The 26036-nt window shown below is 46.8% G+C and overlaps 1 protein-coding gene across 1 annotated transcript in view; it reads right to left on the reverse strand.

Moving 5' to 3' along the window:
• PTGES (prostaglandin E synthase) overlaps positions 1 to 26036 on the reverse strand; it is a 51139-nt gene that overhangs the window by 15869 nt on the left and 9234 nt on the right. The window lies entirely within an intron of this gene.

A 26036-nucleotide genomic window follows, 5' to 3' on the forward strand; every position in this document is an offset into this window, starting at 1 on the left:
GCATCTGGACCTGAAGATTTAAAAATGTCTAGCCCTTCCAGAAGATACCCAACTACATCTGCGCTGACTGAAGGCCTGATAGAGCTGCTTTCTTGTCTGGCGTAGCCACAAGATTACCGTTTGCATTTTGCAGGGGTCTTACATTGCCTGGTACCCTCTTCTTGCTCCCAATGTACTTGAAAAAGGACTTTTTGTTGTCCTTAAGGATGCTAACCCGAGTTCCATCTCTGTCTTGGCCTTTCTAATAGCCCTCCTACATTCACGGGCCAAGTACTCCTCCTCCTTGGTGATAGCTCCTCCCTTCCACTGATTGTACGTCCCCATTTTAGTCCTGAGGCATTCCTGAATGCCTTTGCTGATTGATTTCTGTTGTTTGAAGAACTACCTGAAGTTGGTGTAATGAGTCAGGGCATTGGACATGGTCTTCTAAACTGTCCTAGGATCTTGACTATCATGGAGTGTAGTATAGCTCCTATGAATTCAACATATTGCATCAGCATTAAAAAGAATTTTCCTCATGTTGACTTGTAGGTCCAGACATCTGTACAGTTGGAGAACAGTCTGCATTAAATGCAGAAGTTCCTGAGGGATCTTTCCCTGACATGCAAATCTCCATATAGGTATGTTGATAATTATTTTCCTTATAAACGTAGCTGCTAGTGCTTGGCCCAGGATAATTCCTAACCTGTGGTTTGGTGGTTAGAACATTCTGCTTGGAAATCAGAGAGATTCTGCTCAACCCCTCTGCAAGAGAGGGACATAGAACTCATGTCTGTCACTTCCGGGGCAACCTCAGCTGCTCATTTATTGGGGCCAAAACACAAGAATGGCTCCCCCTTCATTTTTCCCAAGACTTATGCCAGTTTAAATGCATGCATAGTCAAGTAGCCATGAACAAGTATATAGCCTACTGCACATGCTCAGTTTAAGTGCTTACATTTACACATCTATACTGCAGGATAATAGAATTGCAAATTGTGTATGAGTACCAAAAACATCATTAATGCAGCTGAGTAAGTGTAATTTAGGCGCACACAGTATAATGGAATTCTACCCTTGGAGTTTTGTCTTAACTTAGTTTCACGTTTAGTATGATTTTATTTATTTATTTATTTTACAATTCTACATGCACCCAAAAAACAAAGTAGAGGTTACAGGCTGGGGCTCTCAAACAGAAGATTAAAACACGTTTAAAAGATCCTTTAGGCATCAAGAGGCAGAATAAGATATGAGACCAAGAAAACCCAGCCGATTTTCAAGCCAGTGATGAAATTCCAATTCTGCCAAGTGTGGAGGATCAGGTGCTATATGCTCTGCATTTATTAGCAATAAAAAGTGATTTAACTGCCAAGAAACAAAAAGGTTTTGGTTCAAATGGAAAGTAAAAATTTTTCAGCAAGTTGAAACAGCTAACATGACTCATCTCTAAGCAAAGTTTTACAAGTGTAATTTTTTTTTTTTATTTTAATTTTGAAAGTGGTAAAATATGAAAATACTTTCACCCAGGACTATAGAGGCATTTTCAAAAGTGCTAAAACAACCATCTTTCCATTTACAATAAAAGTTAGCAAAATTTCCAGGAATTCACAAGGATGCTTCCATGGCCCCAGACCTGCATATTTTTGCAAGAACAATTTTTATTTAAATAAATAAGTGGTGCAACTAGTGAAAAATACTTTGAAGTAGGGCAACAGGGTTCCTATACCCCCTTGTATAGTAACCCAAAGGATTTTACATTTTGTAACACAGTTCATTTTTCCAGGGAGCAAATATCACTCTAGCAAGGAATTGATCTCTAATAGAATGTGGAACAAGGGTGGGCAATTATTTCAGCTGGAGGGCCACTTAATGAGTTTTGGTGAGCTGTCAAGGGTAGTCCCACCCCCTGATCATCATTTTGGGACTGGAAGTCCCACTCCCTAATCCCTGACCTTTGCCACCGGAAGTCCCTACACCCTTACTCCCAGAAGGAAAAAAAAACCAAAACAAACCAAAACCAAATCTTATACTAAAAATCAAACATGTACTATAACATATTTTAATTTTATTTCAAAAAATATTTTTGTCCTGATTTACATTTGTGTAGCATGCAACTTGCAGGGCTTTAAATATCTTCTGTACACTGGTCAAATATCTGAGCAGTGGATAAGCCCCAAGAGGCTGCAGATTGCCACCCCCCGCTGCAGTTCTGTTATGTTTAAGAACACTAACTTCATAGCTCTATAAAAAGTGCTCTTAATTACAGCACTGTAAAATGTATATGAAGCACTTCTGTACACATCCCAAGCCTTCCAGTTCTAGGGCACTGGCATGAATTTGAGCAGCACTATACTTTTCAGAGCAGACTGCAGCAACTACTGTGTGTGCAAGAAAAAAAAAAAAAGTCAATTATCTGCAACGCACGGATCAAGTCATTCAAGAGGTTTGGAACGCTGGTCCCAACCAGAGGTGGCAAGTTGAGTGAGAGCTTCTCTGCCCCATGGCTCATATAAAGCTTCCCTGCTACAGCTGAGAAGTGACCCTGAGATCCAAGGCCATCTCCAGGGCAGGAACAGGCAAAGTTAAAGGAAAGGGGCAGGTAAAAAGCATGATTTCTTGTTCCCCTTCTCCAGGGAGCCTCTGCATCCCGAGTCTGACCGAGATAGGGACATTGCCACATTTACTCTACTTTAGCTTACTGAGAAGTGCGACCTTTTGAAACAATGAGCCTGTGAATGTCTTCCGGCTAGGCTGAGGAAAGTGGATGCTTTCTCTGCCAGCAATGTCCATCAGTTTGTGGCTCACATAGAAGTCTGGTGCTCCATACACTCAAGAGGGTGGGAAGACAGGGAAGGAGACCCTTTACCTACAGCTCTCTCAAAGACTCCCCCCCAACCCCATGATGAAGAGGGAGATTACAGGTCAGGTCAGGACAAGACAAGACAAGACTGTGCCCGGACTGGTTGACTCCCCCCACCTCACCCCTGCACAATTATATTTACCCATGCAATCCTCCCACAATTGCTACGTGCAGCAGCCAGACATATAAAACCTACCAACAGGCAAATCAGGCCTACGCAATTACCCTTGCAGCTCAAATACTGCTATTACAGCAGCTGGGAGATCAACAGCTACTCCTTAGAGTTAAACATTAATTTTTAGGAGCATCCAAAGTCTTTATTGTTTTTTTAAAACGGTGCCCAAACTATGTGTCTACACGCACGCATGCACGCACACACTTATGGGCCAGGAATAAAGGTAATCTCTGGCAAGTATCATTTAAGAAGATGGGTAACATGGGAAAAATCTAACCCCCCCACCCTCCACTAGTTTGCAGAGACAGATATTTCAGAAAAGCTCAGGGCTGTTTTCAAGTATTCAACATCTCTCATTGGGATACCTGCAGCCAAGTTCTTACCAGAGCTCAGCACCCAACATGCAACAAATCAAGGAAGCTACTTTGAAAGCCCATTCTATCCAGTTCTGCTTGGGGAAGGGAAGCCACTTGATGCTGGTCACAAACCAGGGGTGGATCCTGGTGATGAGTAAGCTCCAACACAAGCTGCTTCTTAAGGAGCCAGGGGACATCACGAGCCCAGCTGGACTATTGCAAGGTGTCTCCCAACCCCATGAGCAGGCAGCAGTCCATCAGCTCCCACCCTGACATAAACTCATTTCCTGCAGTCACCAGGGAGATCTCCCCCAGCCTCAGGTCAGGTGCTGGGGCTTGTGCAAAGTGGAGAAGCAGTTCAGGCTTACAGCCACAAAGCAAACACATCATCACCTTGCTTTCAGGTTGTTTAGGAAACTTCAGGAATGTGCCAGCCACAGGTAAACTCCTTTTGGGATTGTATAGTCCATGCAACATGGGATTTTAGAGCTAGACCTATGCAGAGGAATATCACCACTGCACTTCACCAACTTACCCCAGGGAAGGATCTAGCTCAGAGATCTTTAGAAACAGCTCCTTGCTAGTCCACAGCTCTTTTTCTGCTCTGCTGCTCCCTTCCCTCTCCAGGTGACCAATACCCTCATAAAGCATCAGCAACACCTGGAAACTCAGCATTACCAGCCTGCAGACAAGCTGGGACACATCCCTCAGGGGCTTGGTGCAGCAAGGGTGTGGAGGGAAGCAACCTCTGCCTCATCTTTATTAAAGGATCACTGGGAGGCCGCAGGTGTTTTGAAGTCAAATACCAGTTAGCACAGGGAATTAACATAAGCCACTTGAATGCATTTCAATCCAGCCATCTATGCAACCTTCCAAGTCTATCTATGTACATAGGTATATATAAGTTTGCCTTAAAGGTGTTCATAATATAGTTAAAGGAACCACCAGGTGTGACGTACAATCTTAGCCAATCACATCACTGTATTTCACTAGCCCCTCCTATTTTTTACTAGTAATTGCTTCCCACTAGAAACAACCCATCTTCAGGTCTGTTCTAGTGGTAAAGGAGCACTGGTAAACCCTGGCTGCTTTGGCTTTATTAGCACAGATAATGAGGCAGGCCAGAGAAGAGCTCAGTGGTGACCAGACCAAAGCTCCACCTTGGAATAGCTCCCAGGAAAGATGTTCTCTTCCCAAGTGAAAGTGCCTTTATGTTTAGATAACTGTTTGGTTTTGGGTGCCAGCTAATTACCATGAAATAAAATCACACTTAATCCAGAGTAATCAAGTAACAGTTGGATTAGTATCCCACGGTAGCTATGCTGGAGACTTCCCCTGTGTAGAAAAAGCCTAAAAGAGAGGCCTGGTTAGAAAGTGGATGTCCAGGAGTAAAAAGGGGGTACACATTCCAGCCCCCTGCTACAGTCAGCCATCTAAGAACTGCTGCATGGAAAAGCCTGCAAGAGAGCTGAGCTTTAATAACCTTGCATCCACCTCCTTAACCCAGCTGTTATTCCCTTTGACCCAAGCAGTGAAGGATCTCCTGGATTATTTTGGGCAGGCGGAAAGATTGGCTGAGAGTCTAGCATTCCTGATACATTCCAATTTATTTAAAAAGTCTTGTTTCCCAGGATGGAGAAAGCCTCACAGGCAGAAAAAAAGTCTTTCTCTCACAGCCCCAAGCCCCTCTTCTAGCAGTGCTCAGGCATGTTCCCACATTCTCTTGACAGTGCCATAGGGGTTTCTTCTGCTTCCCTCAAAGCCACAGACTCGTACAGCTCCACCAAGCAATGCCCAACCTGGCGTGCTGCCTACCAGTCCCAGGGCAGCCCCTTGGTCCCATGAAGTAGTTTCGGCTCGGTCTATTCACATAGGTCTCTGGAGCGTGGCCTCTCTTCTTTCTGCTATTACTAAACACTAGGCCTGTGCAAAGCGGCTAGCATTCACTTTGGATTCAGATTCGGACAATTCGGGGGGCAGGGACTTGATTCGGTGATTCAAATCACTGTCCCAATTCAATTCAACTGAACCTGATTCAGAGATTCGGCTGCTGCCGAATCTCTGAATCAGGCAGGCCTATCCCCTGCTCCTCTCCCAGCCGGGCAACGGCTGTCCCGGCTCCCAGCACTTGGAAAAAAAAAAGTGCCAGTGCTCACCAGGTGCTACCGGGCAGGGGGCGATCCCTGCTGCCCCTGCTGCATGGGGGGTTCTGCACAAGCCCCCCCTCCCCTGTTTTCCCAGCCCCCCCACAGGTGCCCTGCCCAGGCCAGCTCTAGCCCTTTAAGAAAAAGAAAAACCCCCAGACTCACTGCTCCTGCTGGTGGGGGACGATCCCTGCTGCCCCCCACTGCCCCGCGCCATGTGGGGGTTTTTTTGCACAAGCCCCCCAAAACCCTAAGGCTACTGCACGAGCCTTTTTTTGTTTGTTTGTTTTTTCTTAAAGGGACAGAGCTGGCCTAGGCGGGACACCCATGGGGGAGCTGGGGGGAGCGAGCGGGAGGTTGGGGGCTCATGCAGTGCAGGGCAGTGGGGGGCAGCAGGGATTGCCCCCCAGCCGGCAGCACCCAGTGAGCACCAGGACTTTTCTTTAAAGTACTGGGAGCTGGGGCAGGTGAGGGCAGCCATGGGGGGCGGGACTGGGGGAGCAGGCAGGGGTCCCCCCCTGGTCCCCTCCCCTGCCCCTAGTACTTACTAGCTCAGAGTCAGCTGCAGCTCCCTGCTGCAGCCACTGGGGACTGCCCGAATCATCAAAGCTCTCCGAATCTTTTCTGAAGATTCGGAGAGCTTTGAATCGATTCGGACCTTTAAATTGGTCCCCTGATTTGAGTCGGATTCGGAGATTCAGCCACCAAATCGAGCAGAATCTCTTCCGAATCAAATCACCACCCAAAGCTTCACACAGCCCTACTAAACACAGAGGTACTTGCCTACCCCCTCCTCTCACTAGAACAGAAACTTGAAGCAATAGAGCTTAATCCAACTGTTTCCAAAACCTTTGAGCTGTGGCTGTTTCAGGCTAGTGAAGCCAGTGGTCTCCACCCACAACAGGCATGTGTTGGAAATGGCTTCTCTGAACTGCTACATTTTTACTGTGCCCTGACCTAACGCTGGGAAATGTCAGTGAAAGTGGTCATCACTCATCAGACACCACTTCTGTCCTTGTGCTTTGGGCTGCAGTGAAATAGTCAACAATCTTCGCATTGAACACAGTGTCAGCAGCCTTTGAGGGTTTGTCTCTGCCACATCAGCAGTGCTTCCTGGGGAGCACAGGGCTCAGCGAGCTCTGCCCACCTGGGTCTGCTGCTGTGCTCTGGAGCTGGCCCTTCCCTACTGAAGGTGCTCTAGGATCATCCACCACACCTGCTGTCCAGGCCTCAGTCTCCAGGGACAGCCAGAGAGCAGGCACTGGGGGTGAGCCTCACAGAAATGTGTTGGTGGACTGGGGTGGCCAGGGTCCCTCAGACGTGCCCCAATGCGATGCAGACAAGCCCTGACTCCACAGGGTGGATGTCCAGGCTTCACACATGTATTGCTTCAGGCTCTCTGCAGACTCAGGCAGAGGCCATGTTTTGAGCGCTTTCTCTGCAACCAGAACAGCCCGGGACGTGGCTCTGAAAAATAAAAGCAGATTCTGGAGAATAATGGAGAGGCCAATCCCTGAATCCTGATGAATATTTTGTGCCCCTGGGAGAGGGCTGCTCCAAGCTTTGGAAACTACTGCCTTAAACAACTCTAAAAAGGAAGAACCATGTTGCACTCGAACCACTCCTTCTCCCTCTCCCAGATTAGTGAGGCTGGCAGAAGGACTGTGTTTGAGGAGAGGGAGTGTGGTGGGAGCTGTGAACACTCTTGTTATGAGCTTCATGTGGACTCGCTCCACAGTCTGTTTGTCAGAGTAAAAGAATTTCTTGGCTAAATCGCATCTATGTGTTTTGGGACAGAGAACAGCTGGGAACGGCCTGACTGACAGCCCTGAACTCTCCCTTGTTTGAGCCATTTCCAATAGACAGCACTGTGTCTTAAAACCTGGATCTAAGAGAAAAGCATCACCTGTGATTCTTGGGGAGATGCACAGAAGGGGAGAGAAACCAGGAGACAGCTAGGAGCCAACATCCCCTCTTCAACTCTCACTAGGATGAAAATGTGGTGACCTGCCATATGTTTCTATTCCAGAGAATTAAATCACATCAGGAAATCATTTTAAAACCAAATGCAGAACAAATATCATCTCTTTCCCTCAGAATGGAGAAGAGAACATTTTAGCCAAGTGTCAGAAGATACATGCACGCACACACATACATACTCTAACTCCAACTAGCAATCATCCCAAATCCCTGAAATCTGTGAGCATCTTTTCTCTTTGAACTGCCTGATAGACCCTCCTTGCCTTTGTGCCTATGCCCCTGTGATCAAGGCACCTATTGCAAGGTGCCTTCCTTTTTCCATTCCAGATGTCCAAACTCAAACTGCCTGGACAGGTTTAATACATGTCCCCTTGAGCAACCCAGTCAACATGGGAGTGCACCTAAAAAGCCTTTCCCTTCCTCACTCCACACATGTGCATAGCACCCTGGTTGGGTTGCAAGTGTTTGGTGCATTCCTAGCTGGAGAGTTCAAACCTTAAAAATCTTATCTGTAATTTTGCTTCCCAAAAGGGGCAGAGGATGCTGGGCACTGAATTCCAAAGATGTTGAACAGTTGACAATATTCTGGACACAGGCAGAGCTGTGCTTAGACTGCAAGGTCTGCAAAGAAAAAAGGGAGAGCAGAATAAATCCAATGGCCCCAAATTTGGCACAGTAACCCTTCAGGACAACCTGTGTGGGCATGCGGACTATAGAGATATAGGGCTGGTCCAACCCTCTGCTCTGAGGCAGGACAATCTTAACTAGATCACGTCTGACACAGGTTGGTGTAATGTGTCTGTAGTCTCCCATGCCGTTCACCCATGCGCCGTGTCTGTAGGGCCTTTTCTGCTTTTGCCATTGCTTAAGGAAGAGACAGGCTTGTTATTGGGCTAGATCTTGGGAGGTCCCCCAGGGGGCCTCGCCTGCCACATCTTGCTGGAAATCATTTTGATTGGGAGGAAGATAGTTTGTCCCACACTTCCTGATACCTTCCTTCAATCTTCCCAATTGTTCTTCCTGCTTGGTGCACCGCCTCCCCTACACCCTACCTAATGCCAGCCAAAGATGTCATCTCTGGATCACTAGAGTTGGTATAGTATGAACTCCAGTGTTTCGGCCTTCTGAATTTATGATGGTCGGATCAGGATGTTATCTCATCCAAGTTTTCTCGACTGTACTTTGTCCTGCCTACGCATCTTCCAGACCACGGGTTACCTTGCTTCCCAGCATCTCTCTCTTTCTCCCAGCTCTATACTTGCCACAGCTCAGATGTCCGTCTCTTCTTGTCCCTTCAGGTCCTGCCTGGATCCAGTCTGGGTTGGAGACATCTGACATCCACTGTGCTCCTTTGGGTAAGTTACTGAGCCTTGTCTGGCTCTGCTTATCTGAAAAGCCCCTTCTTGGGGCAGCCACCACAGCCCTGCAGTGGGACTCTGCTCTGCTTCTGGCCACTCTGGGCTCGTCGGCGACCTCGCTTCTGGTCCTCCCAGCTGTTCTTCCACCAGGCTTTTTATCCCAGCCTCAGGGGGCCAGCCAGCAAATCAGCCCTGGCACACTGCCATAAAGCATGCCCACGCTGATGCAGGAGCCAGCCCTGGCTCCTCCCAGCTCCAACTGTTTTTTCTTTTACTGTGGCATCTTTGCCTACCACGGTTTCACTTTTGCCACATTCTAGTTCTGGCAGGCAAGGTGTCCCACTGGCTTCGCTCCTCACCCAGTTGAGGTAAGTCTTTCCTTTCACAGTGTTTTTAAAAATCTCCGAGGTTAGAGATTCCACACCTTTCCCAGGTAGCCTGCTCCAGTCCTTCACTAGCCTTATATACTTTTTACAAATATCTAATTACCTAATATCGTCTTTAATGCAAATTGAACTGACGTTTTTCCATGTCCTGTCCACAGTAGACACAGAGACTGATGGATTGCCATACTTTATAACTTTTCCATATTGGCATACTAACATGCCTCCCCTTAAACTTTCCTCCTCCAGACTAAACAAATCCCAGCTCCTCCCATTTTGAAATCATGACCTGCAAGGAAAATCTCTTATCACTTCCACTGTTGTCTTCTGGACTCTCTCCAATTTATCTGCATCCTGCTTGAAGTATGTTGCCCTTTTTTCACTTCAGTTCACTGTAGGAGAGCTGGTAAGTCACTAAATAGGACCTGATTCATACAGAAGTCAGTGATTTTACAGTCGTCTGTCTGACTGCCATCAGAGATGTTGGGCAGACTTTCTTTTTCCTCCCCTTCTAGCCCACAATGAGTAAGGAAACTGTTGTTTGGCTTAAGCCAGTAAATAGGACCTGACTCATACAGAAGTCAGTGATTTTACAGTCGTCTCTCACCATTAGAGATGTTGGGAAGACTTTCTTTTTCCTCCCCTTCTAGCCCACAACGAGTAAGGAAAGTGTAATTTGGTTTTCTGGTTCATCTACTAATGACGTAGCTGTGGTTGCAAGTCCATGGGGATGGACTTCAAATTCACATTTGTCATTACAGGCAGTTCTCAACTTACAAAGTCTTGAGTTACAACGTTTCGCACTTACAACATTTATAAATTAACACCCTGTTTCAACTTTACAACACTGGTTTCAACTTACAACGCTTGATCCGATGCAATGCCATGCCAGCGAACAAGTTTGCTACATCGCTCATCTCCCTGGAGAACATCTGTCTAAACTTCCTTGGACACTTTCTTTAAGAAAGCAGAAAAGACTCCAGAAAAACCTGCAGCCAAGACTCCTGAGAAGACTCCAGCCAAGAAACCTTCAAAAAGTCCAAGCAACAGCCCTTCAAAAAGTCCAGCAAAGTCACCTCAAAGAAGTCCTTCCAAATCAATATGATTGCTATTTACAATATAAATACATGAATGTAGCTATATTACTCATCTATAATTGATCGAGTACAAAATTCTGGGGTATTTTTGGTGAAAACAGGGGATCTGGTCTTGGTTCAGGAACCAATCCCCCATTTATAACATTGTTTCTTATGAGAAAATTGGTTCCAAGTTAGAAAGTTTTGACTTAAGATGTTTTCAGGAACCAATTGTGTCTTAAGTCCAAGGACTGTCTGTACTGCATTAGCTTGCTACCTGCAGACATAAAAAGATAGTTCCTCTTACTGAGTATAACAGTCTTGTTCTCTGCAGTCAGTGTTCACAATATTGTCATGTTCCCCTAACAGCAAACCAGCCTGATTCTCTGATTCCTTCTGTTATAAAATGGGGAGAATTTTAGAAGTACTGCTCATGGTGCCACTCACTGGAAGACCTTTATACTTTCACTTCAAGCCATCTGCCTCAGACAGAAGGAAATGAAGATGCGTCTTCTAAAAGCTCCAAGGGTTTTATGGGTTCAGCCTCTTTGAAATCATTCTGTGTTCTCTGGAAGCAACAAGACATGCTTGGCTACTATTTCCTCCTGAAAGTCTACATCCTCCTCAAAGGCACAGATTATCATAGAATCATAGAAGTAGGGTGGGAAGGGACCTTGTAGATCTTCAAGTCCGACCCCCTGCCTGGGCAGGAGGAAAACTGGGCTCAAATGACCCCAGCCAGGTAGGCATCAAACCTCTTCTTAAAGACCCCCAGGGTAGGAGCCAGCACGACTTCCCTTGGAAGTTGGTTCCAGACCCTAGCTGCTCTAAATGTGAAGTAGTTCTTATGGATGTCTAACCTAAACCTACTCTCCAACAACTTGTGGCCGTTATTGTTATCCCAGTGGGCGCTAGGGGAAACAAGGTCCCCCCCTAGTGAGTTTATAGACGGTCACCAGGTCCCCCCTCAGTCTTCTCTTGTGAAGGCTGAACAGGTTCAGGTCCAGTAGCCTCTCATTGTAGGGTCTGCCCTGGTGTCCCCAGATCGTGCAGGTGGCCCTCCTCTGGACCCTCTCAATGTTGTCCACATCCCTCTTGAAGTGGGGTGCCCAGAACTGGACACAGTACTCCAGCTGTGGCCTGACCAGCGTTGCATAGAGGGGGAGGATCACCTCCTTCGCCCTACTTGAGATGCACCTGTGGATGCACAATAAGGTCCAGTTAGCCTTGCTGACCGTGACCTCGCATTGTGTGCCCATGTTCATCTTGGAGTCAATGATGAACCTGCCTCCGTGCATTCAAGAAGGGAGTTTCCCATCTTATAAGTGTGCTGCTGGTTACTACTGCCCAAGTGCGGCACCCTGCACTTGTCCGTATTGAAACGCATCCTGTTTTTGTTAGCCCACCCCTGCAACCTATCCAGGTCTTGCTGCAGTCTTTCCCTCCCTACCAGCGTGCCCACCTCGCCCCAAATTTTGGTATCATCAGCAAATTTAAACAGGTTGCTTTTCACCCCGTCGTTAGTTCTGGTGTAAACTGCAGTACCGGGATAGAACCACTGGTAGGGTTACAAAGGGCATAATTCTGATCTCAGTTACAATGGTTTACATTAGTATCCCATATGAGTTACATAGCCATTTAGCTATCGTGGACAAGATCAGCTCAGGACTGAAGCCAGCAAAACAGAAGACAAAGTGAGAAAGAAAGAGCATCAAAAGCTCATGTTCCCTTGTGCCCTCTCCTTTCCTCCCAAAAAACAGAGGTATTATGATAGGGACCTTCTTTGGGTCCAGCACTGAGCACATGGCCTGCAATTAAATAATATTTAACTAATATGTTTTCAAAATCCCTGGGCAAAGGAGACACGTCACCAAAGTACCCCTTGGGATAACTCCAGTAGTTTCAGTGGGACAGGAGTTGGGCCTACATGACTTGGGGGTTCCCCTGTGGAGTGGAGAAAGCTCAGGTTGACATATACCCTCAGTGATAAATCACTGGACCAGCCCCTCCTCTCCTCATCCCTAACTATTTTCTATACAATGGTGCCTGGAGAAGAGATCATTTGCAGTGTCCCTTACATATATAGAAATATATTAAAAAAAAAAAAAAGTATCTGCAGGGTAAATGCGCTTGGATTACTGTCTGGTGCTAGAGGGCATGTTCCTGCACCCATGGGTTGTGCTTAAACACTGAATGTTTACGGAAATGGGGAGATTGCACCAGGTGCTTCTCCATGATGAATGCAATCATAAAATAAATGCTTACACGATGGCAGATTACACTGCATGATACATGAGTGTTTATTAACAGAAGCTAAAAGGAAAATACTGTCATGCTGATAAGAATAGGTGAACTGAGATATAAATGGGAAGGAAGCATTGGCTAATGGTTAGGGTTAGGACTCCTGGGTTCTGTTACCAGCTCTACAGTTCACCTGCTGTGTGAGTTTGGGCAATAGAAGCAAATTTCTTCATTTCTATTATCTATGAAGAAGTCGCCATTGCTAGGAGAAGGTATCTAATGTTACTAACCTCCCCTTAGAGCAATCTTGAATTCCTCCATCTCTAAGTTATTTGGCAGGTTTGCCCAGCACTATGTTCTCAGCTTTCTAGCCCTTCATTGAAAAAAGTGACTGGAAATTGGAACCCAGAGCACAGCAATCTCTTATGCAGGCATAGGAAGACCGCTTCTGCCCAGGGAGATCATTTGATACCAATGTGATAGCATCTAATACTGAGATCAGGGACTGACAGACAGGACTCCTAGGCTCTGTTCGTGACTCTTCCTGGTGATTTGATTTTGGCTATCCATCTGTAAAATAAGCTATCCTACCTCAGGGAAATGATGTGAAGCACCATTAGCAGACACTTGTAGTGTATTTTGAAACACTCAAGTAAAAGAAAAGCAATGCTGAAGTGGAAGGTATTAAGTATGATTAATTCCTGTTATTCATTTACATACGCAGTGAAACAGCTAAACTAACAGAGGAAACCATATTTCAAATACCATAAATCAGAAAGTACACCTCTCCTCTGTCACTCTGTCCCTGAACTAACAAGCAGGGTTGTGCGAAGCTTTGGGTGCTGATTCGATTCGGAGGAGATTTGGCCTGATTCGGAGGCCAAATCTCCAAATCCAAATTGAATCAACGGACTAATTAAAAGGTCCAAATCATTTTGGAAAAGATTTGGAGAGCTTCGGCGATTCGGGCAGTCCCTGCCCGCTGCAGCAGGGAATTGGACCCAGACTCAGAGCTGGTAAGTAGGGGGTGGGGGAGGGGGCTGCAGGAGGGGGGAAGGGACCATGGGGGGGACCCCTGCCAGGACCTATCCTGTGCCTGCTCCCCCAGCCCCCCATGGCTGCCCTGCCTGCCCCAGCTCCCGGTGCTTTAAAAAAAAAACCCCTACTCACCAGCTGCTGCCTGGTGGGGGGACAATCCCTGCTGCCCCCCACTGCCCCATGCTGCATGGGGGACTCTGCCACAAGCCTCCTGACCCTCCCCACTCCCCCAGCCCTCCTATGGCTGCCCCACATGCTCCAGCTCCAGCCCTTTAAGAAAAAACAACAACAAAAAACCTCCAAGCTCACCAGCTCCTGCAGCGGCCTCAGGGCTTCTGGGGGCTCGTGCAGAGCCCCCCACACAATGTGGGGTAGTGGGGATTGCCCCTTGCCAGGCAGGAGCCAGTAAGTCAGGGCTTTTTGTGGAGTTTTTTTCTGAAAGGGCCAGAGCTGGGGCAGGCCTGGCAGCCATGAGGGGGACTAGGACAGCGGGAAGGGGAGTGGGGCTCATGGCAGAGCCCTCCCATGCAGCATGGGACAATGGGGGGCAGTAGGAAATCGCCCCCCTGCCAGGCAGTAGCCAATGAGTGGGGGCTTTTTTTTTTTTTCTCAACGTGCCAGGAGCTGGGGCAGGTGGGGCAGCCACTGCTGGGGCTGGAAGAGCAAGCAGGGGATGGAGCCTGCGTGATTTGGAGATTCAGTTGATTCAACAGCAGCCAAATCTCCAAATCAGATTCAGCCTAATGGATTCAGGACAGTGATTCAAATCATTTAATCGAATCACTGTCCACCAAATGAGCCAAATCTGAATCCAAAGCAAACACTAGCCACTTCGCACAGGCCTACTAACAAGTACATGTCACTTGTGTCTGTGGAAGTACTACTCTCAACATCACTCCTTTGACATGCAGAAGCAGTCAGAGTGCAAAGGAAATAATTGGCTGAACCTGGCAGTTGACTGATCCAACAAAGGGGAACTTGGAAAGCTTCACAATGTTCTTTAATGCTGTTCCTGAGCTCAGGCTGGATAAAAAAGAAAAACCAGTGGATGGGACATCTGCAAGAGACTGAGCAGGTCTCCAAAAGGAGAAGTAAACATCTGGCCTGAGGAATCACTTAACCAGCCAATGAATGTAATCTCTTCTGTTGTGTTGCATTGCACCCTTTCTAGCTGGGAGATGACTCCAGACTTCTTGTACAGTTGAACTTAATTCTTAATACAAGCACCTGCTGTTTCTCTTAAATAAGCAATTCAGGGCCTGATTCTGTTCTCATTTAAATCTGGGTGAATCAGGGTAAATTCAGTAAAGTCCATGGATTACAGCAGTGTAATGCTGGGGGAAATCAAAATCAGGCCCTTCCTCTGGGTCTGAATTTCCTTTGCTCTGGTAATGTTTGTAGGCTCACTCTGCACTGATGCGAACGGTGATGCGTGATGTGAGGCAGTGAAGTATCAGGCCCGCAGTGGTAAAAAGTCTTTGTGACTTGGTTCCATAGGAATGGCTGTGAATAGCGCACATCCCCCAAGTCATTACAAGCCACACATGCCCCAACTTCCAGCCCAACACAACAGCTACGATGTTATTTTTATAGACAGCTATCTTGGGGCTTCACTCTGTGTCAGCACCATTGTCCCAAGACAGATGAGCCATGGGGGCTTCTTCAGAGCAGTCCTCTGCATCGGAGAAGGAAGCAACAGAGCAGAGGCCAGAGGTGGGCTGGAAACCCTCAGATCGAGCCTTGGGAAAGACAGAAAGCTCCATGTAGCTGGTGCCAGGCTGCTTGGTTGTCACATCCCAGATTTCTACCAGTGGGGAGCAGATTGCACAACCCATGGTCAACTGCAAGGAAGCAGACAAGCCTGGGTGGTTTCAAACCAAAGCCCAACTCTCCAGGCTACATGGGAGTAGACAGGCAGGTGGGGGCGTTTGCCTTCAGTGCAGAGAAGAATTCCTACTGGGATTGCTGGAAGGGGCTGAAATTAGAGCCCTGGCTTCATTTCTGCCAGGAAGCCGCAGGATTTGCCAAGCCCAAAGTTCACGGCAGCGGCATCCTTGCTGATCCCCAGGTTTTCCAGGTATTCAAAACCAGCAGACTCGGTTTACCGACCTTTCCAGAAGGTTCAATAACAAAGGCAGCCCCTAGGAGCCCTTCAAGGTGAGGTTGTGCCGTCCGGGCTTTGTTCTGTGGGGGAAGCAGAGCAATGCCCTTTGCTGGTCCCTTTTCCTCCCAGGCTCACAACCCAGGGAGCTCAGCTCCATGCAACCTCCGTCACATTCTGAGGGGAACCAGATATGACCTGTCAGAACAAATCAGGGTAACAATTACGAGAGGAACGCATGGCAGCAAGCGGTTACTTTCTCCTGAAACCCAACCAGTGCTGCTGATTAAAGCCACTCTGTAGTGTCTCTTTGGCCAAGAGGTACAGCTGGAACAGTGGAAATGACATAGAGGCATCTATTTGGCTGGGGGTACAGTCCGAAGAGCAGCTCTGCGATACTTAGGTCTTACTGACCTACAATTACTTTTCCTTCACAACCAGATATGGGCCAAAGATGCTGCAGTGAAACTTTGCAGAAGCCCCGAGCCGGGGACAGCTCCAAGGTAGGGTCCCCGTTCTCAGACCCAAGGTTCTGGTTCTCACCCGACTCAAAGATAGCGGCACCTGTCAAACAGTTCTCATGCCAAGATCCCCAAGCACTTTACAAACACGGATCCAATTAATATGGCTAAGTTAAATCTCAAGGGTTAAATATTGGCTCCACTGAAATCAATGGCAAAATTCTCAGTGACTTCCCAAAGGGCAGGATTTTGTCCCTAGTCCTTTCACAGTTACCGTTGCCTCATCTCTCCCTCCCTGTATTATTACCAAGATAACAGAGGTACAGTCAGCCCTCCCCAAACCACCACAACTTTCAACAAAGTTTGGGATTTCACTGAAACCTCATTCATGCTGGCTTCATTTGCACCCCCAAATTATTGCTTTTCAAGGGAAATTTAACTGAAAAAATCATGGGCAAAATCCTAGCCCCACTGAAGTCATTGGCAAACTTGCAGTGACTTCAAGATTTCATCCAATGCCTCTCTCTGTCTCCAGTAAAAGCCCCTGATATGCAAAAAGCAAGGACTGCCTAAAAATGATTGTCCTCCTGCTGCTTCTAGGATGACTGGGGAAACATAACAGGAAGCTGTGGCTCCAGACCCAAGGTCTGTGACCGCCATATGCAAACCGACTCTTAAGGTTGGGATTCTGGACTAAACCTAGAAGCCACAATTTACAGGCATGAACTACATCTGTAGCAACTAAACCTAGTTCTTAGCTCCATATTACAGACAAAGAAGCAAAAGCCCAGAGGACCTGACTTACCCAAGAGCGATGGACCCTTGAAGGAGATCCCAGGAGCTCTGACTCCTAGTCCCCTTGTCTAACCACTAAACCACAAATGACTTCCATACCACAGATACTTGGTTTACAAGTTAAAATGGAATTTTCAGCATCACAAGTGTAACCTGATAGTTCGTCCTCTGGCTGTATTGATTCAGCTTGGTACATTATTCATCTTGCACAACACAGACCCTGAAATCAGACTCCCACTGGTAATTGTTGCTGATGATTATGTATGAGGAAGCAGCAATGCCAGGCAGGCTCTGCTGTAGCCGGGGTAAGAGGCCAGGCTGTTAATACGCCATGCACCTTACCACCCCGCCCTGCTGTGGGGTCACGGTCTTGTTTCAGTTACTGCAGCAGTTGGTCCACTTCTCTAGGACTCCAGCCAGCTCAAATTTGCATGGCCCGCAGGTGGCTCTATTATTTATTTGCATCTGGGTCTTGGGTGACACCATTAGACACCTGAGGCTCCCTATCAGCTTTCCCAGCAACATAAAACACCCGTGTTGGCACAAAACAGTTTCCACCTGAATTAATCAGTGAGTTCTGCACAGGCCTCTGACATGCCGGGGCTCCAAATCAGTTCAAGAGAAAGGGAATAAAGCAACTCTGCAGCTGGGAATGGATTCACACAGCCTGGCCACCCTCCCATGTCCTTCCCACTCCCCCACTAAAATGCATGGGAACCGGAAAGCCAGCTCCTCCCAAGTGACAAAAAATCTCAGCTCATCTCTATAGTTTGGGGTTGTGCTGACAGCGCTTTGTTCAGCCAGGGTTGTAGTGGTGATATATGGAGGCAGGTGATCCAATGTACTCTGCTGTGGCAACGCATCATGGTGGCTGGAGCCAGGGGATCTGGGAGTCTGGACAACTGGGCTCTTCCGCTGGCTATGTCACTGACCTGCTGCAAGGCCTCTTCATCTCTTCATGCCATGGTTTCCCAGCCTGCAAGAGGGAGGTCATAATTGCCTGCCTCTGAGGGCACTGAGAAAGTGTTTGTAAAGCCACTTGAGATCCTCCAGAGAAAGATGCTTCAGGAAGGCCATGTATTATTATGGAGCTCCACTCACCAAGGAGCTGACTTGTGGCTTTAGGAAGTTTCCCAAGCCAGTTGGCACTTAGTCATTAGGGGCAATGCCATGGTGTAGCCCAGTGGGGGGCCAACCTTTTTGGCATTGAGCTACATGCCACAAATTAGTGTTTCACCCTCCTTGAGTGCCACTCCCATCCCCTGCCCAATCTGCTGCTCTAGTTTCTTCTTGCCCTGTGCTCCCTGCCTGCTCTGCTTTCTGCTTCCTGCCCTATCTGCCATTGTGCTGCCTGTCCCCTCCCTGACCTGCCGTATGCCACAACACAGAGGCTACCCATGCCACTTGTGGCACTCATGTCACACGTTGTCCACCCCTGATGTAGCATATGTGGTACTATCAAGGGAAAGCATCTGCACTCATGATCTCTAGTGTCAGGAAAGCTTCATGTCGGTGATGTGTCCACACAGCTCTGTTCATGTCTAGGAGATCTCTCTATGTTCTTATTTGCAGTTTGATCTGCCCCACTCTCCTCCGCTGATCCATTCCCACTAACATCGTGGAATCAAAAAGTTGCCAAGCAACAAGGCCCATAGACTTGCCTACAGTGTGTATTGATGTCAACAAGTTAGTTGAGGCAGCTAGTGCCTAAAGCCCTTATCTCAGCTTTTGTAGACCACAGTTCAGTCCAGGCTTCCCTGATTCAGCCTTGCAATCAGAAAGCAGAGTCGAATCAGGAGTGCCTCTGGCTTGCAAGCATTTGCTGATATATCGCTTTGCTTTTATCATGAGTAGCCAGTGGATGGGAAGGAGAGAAAAACAGCCTAAAAATCAATTTCAGGAAAAGTCTCAGCAGATGTGATACTATCAAATGGGCCAAGCATGACAGCGACATTGAGCCTAGTGCTGATCAACCCCCAGGTCTAACCAGGTACAAGTCCACTGCCTTCAGCGGAGTTCAGGAGAGACTGGGGGCAGCAAAATCAGGCTCTCAGCCATGCGAGCACTATGAAAAGAGCCTGTCCTGCTCCTACTCCAGAAGTGAGGCAGGTGAAAGAAGAGAGGAAAAGAAAGAGGAAGAAGACGACTCGCTTATCCATGGTCCAATTACTAGAGGACCTGGGCACCCACAAACCTCACTAGCACGAATGGGGGGCTTCATGTTCGCACCACCTCTGTGAACCAAATGTTATTTCTTTAATCTGGAGCCAGTTCCTGCCTCACCTTATCCAAGTGCAACATCAATGGAGCAAAAGAAAAGCACAGGCTGGATTTTTAACACCTAAAAAAGTTTCTGCATGCTGCAAAACCAGGATATTTGAGCTGTGGGGTCCCTCAGCCTGAGAACACAAAAAAACCACAGAACAGGGAAATCCACCACACTTGTGTTGATATAGAGTGTACTACAGTTTACACAGGTGACGATCTGATCTGGGGAAAAACAGGAGAAAAGCATGATGGAACAGTCCAAGTAGCTTGGAAAGAACCAGAGCCGATGGGCCCAGGCAAAAAACCAAAAACGTAAATCCCCTACCACAGAAATAACCTACCTGGGAAATAAATTAGTACAAGGTGCATAGGGAAGTCATAAATGACTGAAGCCATTGGCACTTTGCCCCCATGCTCTCATGCACAGTAGTTTGGTGGCCCCCCTCTCTTCAGCTAGAGCCGTAACTTGTAGCCCTCTTCCAGGCAAATCTTGCCCAGAGTTTTTGCCTCAGAAAACACTGTGGGATTTGGCCTTCATTGCAAAGACACAGAATGGAGCTGCTGTCTCTTAGAGATGAAAACTGGAGTAAGGATCGTAGGTGACTGACTTCCTTTCTCTAGGCTTTAGTTTCCCCATCTGCTGAATGGAGACACTGACTCTCTCCTACCTCACTGGGGCATTGTAAAGATTAAGAAATGTTCGCACAATGCTGAATTATGTTTGATGTCTAGTGTAACTGCTACCCTCAAATTAAGGAAAGGACCTTCAACACTTTCCGGTGAGTCACTGCCCTCCCGGCAGTTCCTGGTGCTGTCTGTGAAGTGCAGCCTGGCCCTGTGTTTGGATAAAGCCCACCACAAACACACTCTTTAAAAAGCCTGAAGTGCGTCAGAGAGAGCCTCTCCCTGCAGCTGCTGCTTTGTGTTTAAAATGGGCAATGACCTGATCTCCTCTTACAAAATGCTGCTGGGGGGGAAAAAAAAAACAGGCAGCAGCAAGCCATGAGCAGAAAGGCAAGAAGGTGCAGGTTTGTGCAGAGAAGTCTATGTGAGAAGCAGGGATCCGGGTTTTCCGTTTGCTGTGGAAAAACATGGATTTTCTTCTTTAAAAGAGAAAACTGCAGGTTTCCCGTTGCAGGCTGGTAGCTGCCTGGAGCTGGAGGGAGTTGGGGGAGGGCAATGGGAGGCAGGGGGCACCATGTGCATGTGTGCCACAGCTCCATCCCACACCCCACCCCGGCTGGGCAGTGCCTGCCCCAGCCCCAGCCCCAGCCCCACTCCATGCCTCACCCCAGGGGCCTTGATCATGTGACATGGCAGGAGGCATGACTGTGTGAATCATGCATTAGATCCAAAGTCGACTCCAAGCCAAAACCAAGACCACCCCAAACTCAATCACTGAGCTCCAGTATACTGATGCTGATGCTGTAGTGTGTGCTCATGCAGAAGCGGACCTCTGGGCAATCATCGACATCTTTACGAAGGCATATAAGAAAATGGGACTAACGCTTAACATTCAGAAGACTAAGGTCCTCCATCAACAAATTCTTAATGAGCAGCCCCCAGCTCCAGTAATTCAGGTTCAGGGTGAGATTGGAGAATGTTGAGCATCTTCCTTACTTCAGAAGGCTAACACTGATGAAGTCCAGCATTGCCTCAAATGTGCAAGTGCAGCCTTCAGACACCTGAGGAAATGGGTGTTTGAAGATCATGACATCAGATTCAAATCCAAGCTCATGGTTTATAAAGCAGTCGTGAGCCTCACCTTACCATATGGAGCTGAGACATGGGCAATGTACAGGAGACACCTTGAGTTGCTGGAGATGTACCATCAATGCTGCCTGCAAAAGATCCTTTGAATTCAGTAGGAAGATAGATGCACCACCTTTAATGCCCTCTTGCGAACGAACACCACGAGCATCAAGGCAATGATCATCCAACATCAGCTTCACTGGGCCAGCCATGTCACCTGGATGTCCAACTCAAGACTTCCAAAGCAAGTTTTATTCTCTCAGCTCAGTCAGGGCATACACTCAAGAGGAGGGTGGAGAAAGCACTTCAAGGATGTCCTCAAGGCCAACTTAAAAAAATACAACAACCACATCAATTCGTGGGAGACTATCGCCCAGGACTGCCACAAATGGAGGAACAGTCTGTTGTAAGCATCTCAGTACTTTGAAACCTTACAATGACAACAGGAGACGGAAAAGTAAGAGCAGCAGAAACAGCACGTTGCGGACCAAATCAAGCCCTATTCACATTGGGATGATGAGTCTGAATAAAAAGAAGGGCATGTGGTGACAGGCTCTGCAGCCTCTGTGGATTGTACCTATGTGTTAAAGAGGGAAAGAGGCCAGAGCTCACAGGCTTATGCTGACATTTGCCCACCTGCCCTGCATGGAAACACATGCCTGAGTTGTAATACAGCCTGTTGATCCCAGACTGGCCTCATCAGCCACCCACAGACCCAGAGATAAGGCAATCATGGAAAACAATCATTCTCAACTGAGAGATTGCTGATGCTGATGCTGATATCCCATCACGCCTTTACCTGCACGCATACTGGCCAAGGTCTCAGCACTCCTGCTGACCAGGCAGTTTGGAATCGCACTGTAACACAAACCATCAGCGCTGCTCACAGGAGTCCTGGGCTCCCTTCTCTTTTTCTTTCCCTTCTTACATTGTTTCCAACCAGGGCAGTAAATTCTTTGCAAAGATTTTTCCCTTGCTTTGCCTCCTCAGCTGAGCTCTAAAACCTTGAACAACATGCCCCCTAGCGTTCATCAGAGCTAAATGAAGAGAAGCAGAAGCTTGACCACTTGACCACAAAATTGAACTAGCTGGAAAAATTCCAACAAATTATTTAAAAAAAAAATCTGGATTCCCCGATTTCCCAAAATTTAACCCTTTGGTGGCAGTGGTCTGATTTCCAGGTTCTGGCAGAGCCCAAGCAGGTTAAAAAATGTTCCTGGTTTCCCTCCCAGCTTCTCAGCCAGCTCCCCGTCACTCACCAGGTAGGCTCATAGGAAGCCAGAAGTTCCTAGCTCCCACAGGGTCATATCTCTTGGCGGCCCAGGTTCTTAGGGCTTTTGGGGTCCTTGGCTTTGGGACAGCCTACCAGACAGACTGCCTCAGAGTCAGAACACTAGGGCTTCCAGGGTCCATGGCCCCAGTGCAGCCTGCTACATGGATATGGACTGCCTGGAAGTCAGGGACCCAGGGTATGCAGCTCCAGCCCAGCCCAGCACAAGGACTGTCATGATCCAGGCACAGTCCATGCTACCCACACCCTAGATCAGTCCCCCACTGCAGACTGATCCTATTCTGGGGCTCCTGCCTCCTTTACAGAGAATTTAAAACTTTGGGTTTTCATTCCAAATCACAAGGACACCACATGTTAAAAAAAAATTATCAAAACCCTCCATTAAATAGCTCTGCCCAGCTCTACTAGGACATACACGGCTAGCTTAGAGCACTCACTGAGGCCTGATTGACTTGCCATTTTTGTATTACTGTTCTGTATTGCACTTAGGGGCATGATTTTTTTTAACCTAAATAGTGATATCAGTAAAACCCAGATGTACTGGTAGAAAAACATGTTCACCAGTGTAGTAAGTTCCATTCCCATAAAGGAATAGCTAGACTAGTATAAGAACTGGTTATAATGCTATTATGCCTTGCAATTGTTATATACTAGCAGGGGCAGATCCAGGAGGGTAAAGTGGTACAGTTGCAATCCCCTTTGATTCCTGCTGGCTGTGGCAACAGAATTTTTATTCAGGCAGCAGTGAGAGGTTCAACTGACATTGTGGCTCGTTATAATCTACCGAATTCTTTCTAAATAATTCCTTCGACAGGTATTAACAACATGCTTTCTTTTTTAACGGTCTTGATATTCCACTAATCAAGCTATCCTTTCTGTTGCAATACTGCTGTCTCTAAGCTGCACCTGATAATGTCACTCCTAACAATATTACAGACTGTTGTTAACTCTAGCTAAAAATATTTACTCAGATGAATGCTAATTCAGATGTGGAAATAACTTTCAGCGAAGCACTGGATGCCCTACCAAAATGCTTAAGAAGGCTACATTTTGTTTTATGGATCTGAAAGAGATGTCCATTTAACTCCAATTACTATACTGTTAATGATACAGCATCTTTTGATTCTTTTTGCTTAGTTTTTTATACATATTATAGCAAACTAATGCATATTCCAATAAAGTTATATCTGCTTTTGCCTTTATTTTAAACAGAATAATATAGCCCTCCTTCTTCAGCAATCTTTCACAGTCAAGGATGATTGTCTTCCATGATTATCTTATCTGTGGCCCAAAGATGGCTGATGAGGCTGATCCAGGACTAACAGACTCTGCTGCGACTTGGGCATGTGTTTCTGAATGGGGTGGGTGGTTCCAGATTCTTGATTCGGTCCATAAAACACTGTTTTTGCTGCTCCCACTTTTCCATTTCCTGTTGTTATCATAAGGTTTCAAAGTACTGAGATTCTTGCAACAGACTGTTCCTCCATTTGGGGTGGCCCTAGGTGATAGTCTCCCATGAATTGATGTGGTTCTTCCAATTTTTTAAGTTGGCCTTGAGGATGCCCTTGAAGCACTTTCTCTGCCCTCCTCTTGAGTGTACACCCTTACTGAGCTGAGAGAATAAAACTTGCTTTGGAAGTTTTGAGTTGGACATCTGGATGACATGGCTGACCCAGTGAAGTTGATGTTGGATGATCATTGCCTCAATACTCGTGGAGTTCGCTTGCGAGAAGATGCTAAGTCGGTGCATCTATCTTCCCACTGGATTCAGAAGATCTCCTGCAGGCAGTGTTGCTGGTACTTCTCCAGTGACTTGAGGTGTCTCCTGTATGCTGTCCACATCTTAGCTCCATATGGTAAGGTGGGGAGCATGATTGCTTGATAAGCTATGAGCTTGGTTTTGAATCTGGTGTCATGATCTTCTAATACCCATTTCATCAGACATCCAAAGGCTGCATTTGCACATTTGAGGAAATGTTGGATTTCTTCATCAACGTCAGCCTTCTGAGAGATGGCTTCAAAGGGAAGGGAAGGTAGGGAATATAGCCCTACATCCCTAGCATATTCATAAAGCATCTCATTTCCTTTAAATTAGAGAAAAATGTATTGTGTTATGTGGGATGATGCACCAAATAGTCTGCAACCCCTTTTAAAAATCCTAGATCCACCCATGTATACTAACATATACTTTAATTTTTTTCTGTGGAGGCAAGACCTGAGATGGGCTTGACTTCTGAGAGTCTAAGTCTCCACTGCCTTGTAGTGAACGTGGTCACTGACTTACCCTGTTCAAAGGGAATATAAAACATGGCCAACCTGGTTTGAAAGCATTTATCACCTACTTTGCACTCACTTTGCACAGGTAAATGACAACACAGGACCCAGGTAGCAGGGAAGGACGCTTTGGGTGTGAAAAAGAAGCAAGAACAGAAGGATTTCCTCCTCTCACCTACTGCACTATACTAGATGGGGAATTCCTTTTTGTAGCAGCAATACTAATTTTCCACTTCCATATCTTAACATTGCTGAGGGTTCTTTGGTATAACAATAACTGTGAGAATCAGCAACCAGGACTTCTATTTCCTCATCCTCAACTTATAGCTAACAATACTTATCTGCCTTAGAGAGGAGCTGTGAGGATGCAGTTGAGCAGTGTGTGACTAAAACTTGATAGACAAGAAACTGTGAATTTAATTTCCTTCCTCTTTTGTTCCCTCTCTATTTATCTGGCAGCCAATCTGCTTAAATAAGCAAAATAATCATAAGAGGATAAGTAAAAGAAAAGTAACATAACTTATAGGTTTTTTGGGACAGAAACTATATCTGATTAGGTATCTGTACTTGCTTAGCACAACAGAGACCTCATCTTGTTTGGGGATTTTGAATAAAATGGCAATATAACAAAAATATTTGCCTCTTGCCCTTGCCCTCTCTCTCCAGATATCTTTAAGACCAGCACTGCCACAATCCAGCCTTCTAAACTGCAGTGCATGTTAACCTCTCCTCCTTCTGTTAAGCCAGTGGAATTGAATAGCACATGTGGAATTATATCAGTCAAATTCCTATTCTGTGTACTATGTCCATTATAGTGGTAATGACATTTCCAGCTTCATAAACTGTACTCCATTGAGGAGGCTGTGGGGATGCTTTAGAGAGGAGGGCTCTGAATCTTCATTGCTCAGCACTCTCTTTATTCATGTTCACCAATGCAAAGCAAGTGTATAATGCTATTGAGTCAGAACAGCAGCCTGTGCACCCACTTCGCACAGGTATAACTGACTCCACAAAAGTGTATGGTAATAGAGAATCAGACCAACCTAAGCCATGCATTGATGGATCTTAAGTAACTACTTTGTATCTTTGTTAGGACAACTGGACAAAGGTGTATTTCTGAGGGAGGTGGGCATGGAAGAGAGGTGTCCTTATCAAGCATGCATGTTTGGTGCTCACTGTGCCTTGGAAGAGTGGACACCCCTTTAAACTGTGAAGGACACAAACGGAGAGAAGAAACTTGCAGCTGTCTGAGCTGTTTGCCTGTGGGCTTCATGTTGCGGAAGGATTCCTTGCTATGGAGAAAGGTATGCCTTGTTAGGGCCAGATCCTGAACTCTTCTTTCAAGAGTGTTAATTGGAAACACAGATGTGAGAAGACATGAGAGCTGTCCGGGGTGCTGAACGAAAATCAAAATCAACGTCACCATCACAGGTGCTGAAAGGTGGCCTTGGCCAAAGGAATAGGCAGTAAAGGTCAGTGGAGGCATGGCTAGACCAGGGAGTTT

The sequence above is a fragment of the Alligator mississippiensis genome, chromosome 12 (assembly GCF_030867095.1).
Source record: "Alligator mississippiensis isolate rAllMis1 chromosome 12, rAllMis1, whole genome shotgun sequence".
Lineage (NCBI taxonomy): Eukaryota > Metazoa > Chordata > Crocodylia > Alligatoridae > Alligator > Alligator mississippiensis.